This window comes from Belonocnema kinseyi, chromosome 3 (assembly GCF_010883055.1).
Source record: "Belonocnema kinseyi isolate 2016_QV_RU_SX_M_011 chromosome 3, B_treatae_v1, whole genome shotgun sequence".
Taxonomy (NCBI): domain Eukaryota; kingdom Metazoa; phylum Arthropoda; class Insecta; order Hymenoptera; family Cynipidae; genus Belonocnema; species Belonocnema kinseyi.
The window spans coordinates 91,503,606-91,503,864 of NC_046659.1; positions in this window are offsets into that span (position 1 = coordinate 91,503,606).

The window sequence follows — 259 nt, forward strand, 5'->3', positions numbered from 1 at the left end:
GACGAGTATGGTTTTCTCGTATTGTAGGCGTGTTTTGAAGCAACGAAATAAGCCTTTATTGGTGGTATGGTAGGTTACTAGCCTAAGTCGGTAAAGTTCACTTTATTGTCCGCCAGAAATCCTGTACTTGTCCCTTTAAACTAACCTTAAACCTGTGATGTTATTATTATTACACCATTAAGCCATTTCCCTTTCGGGGTAGGCGTGACTCACTCGGCAGGGGAAAGGAGTAGTGTGTGGAAGGGATAGAGATTTTTCA